The sequence below is a fragment of the Nicotiana sylvestris genome, chromosome 1 (genome assembly GCF_000393655.2).
Source record: "Nicotiana sylvestris chromosome 1, ASM39365v2, whole genome shotgun sequence".
In the NCBI taxonomy this organism is placed as follows: Eukaryota; Viridiplantae; Streptophyta; class Magnoliopsida; order Solanales; family Solanaceae; genus Nicotiana; species Nicotiana sylvestris.
In genome coordinates this window covers 49,938,021-49,939,522 of record NC_091057.1, presented here as the reverse complement: position 1 = coordinate 49,939,522, position 1,502 = coordinate 49,938,021, and positions in this window count along the sequence as shown.

Here is a 1,502-nt window from a genome sequence, read left to right as displayed (position 1 = left end):
GAGGCTCAGGTACCTGAAAATAATGAAATAAATAGATCTCAATAAGTTATGTCTTTATTGGGTAATAATGGAGACGACATAAAATGATTGTCGACGATATTGTTAATATAATGTAGCGCTCAATATGATTAATATTGACGAGGATCTTGAGATCAAATCTGTCATGAAATTAGGACAGATAAAAGATTGGCCAAATAAAAAAATACGCAATGAAATTTACTTCACTTGAAAAATGTGAAGTTGGACGGATAGTCCAACACCTAAAAGTATAAAGTCAATTGAGGTATAAATGTGTTCTTGTGCGAAAGGTTCAAGTCGATAGACATAAAGACGACTTGTGGCACAAGAAAATTAGTAAATATCCTCACATTGATTATATGGAGACATGTTCTCTTATAGTGGATATAGTCACTTCAGGTTTTAATCTGGCAATATATGAAAAACTTGATATGCGTATAGTGGATATCATTGAAAGATTTAAATTGTCTTGGAGCATATTAAGGTTTCCAAGAAATTTATTAAATAATGCTTCAAAAATCCTTATACGGATTGAAACAATCAGGGCCCATGTGGTATAATCGCCCGAGAGAATACTTGTTGAAAGAAGGGTATAAGAATAATTCAATTTGTCCTTGTGTCCTTATAAAAGGATATGGATTTGAATTTGTTATAATCGCCATGTATGTTGATGATTCAAATATCATTAGAACTCCCGGAGAGCTTCCTAAAGCAGTAGACTGTTTAAAGAAAGAATTTGAAATGAAAGATCTTGGAAAGACAAAATTTTGTCTTGGTCTACAAATTGAATATATGAAAGATAGAATTTTTGTCCTTCAATCAGCATACACTAAAAAGATTTTAAAGAGCTTCTATGTGGATAAAGCACATCCATTAAGTACCCCGATGGTTATGAGATTACTCGATATAAATAAAGATCCACTCCGACCTCATGAAAATAATGAAGAGCTTCTTGGTTCTAAAGTACCATATCGTAATGCAATTGATGCGCTAATATATCTTGCTAACACTACAAGGCATGACATAACCTTTTCAGTTAATGTCTTAACAAGATATAGCTCCGCTCAAGGAGAAATTGGAAAAAAATCAAGCACATATTGCGTTATCTAAGGGGGATTACCGATGTGGGCTTATTTTATGGCAATGATTGCAATACCGATCTTGTTGGTTATGTCGATGTGGAGTATTTATCTGACACACACAAGGCTTGATCTCAAACATGTTATGTGTTTACATGTGTGGCACTGTCATATCTTGGCGATCGACTAAGCAATCAATCGTGGCTACTTCTTCTAATCATGCTGAGATAATTGCTATTCATGAAGCAAGTCGAGAATGTGTATGGTTGAGGTCTACTATACATCTTATTCGAGACAAATGTGGTTTGAAGTGTGATAAACTACCCACAGTTTTGTATGAAGAAAATACAACATGCATAGCCCAATTAAAGGGAGGATTCATAAAGGAGTTAGGACAAAGCACAT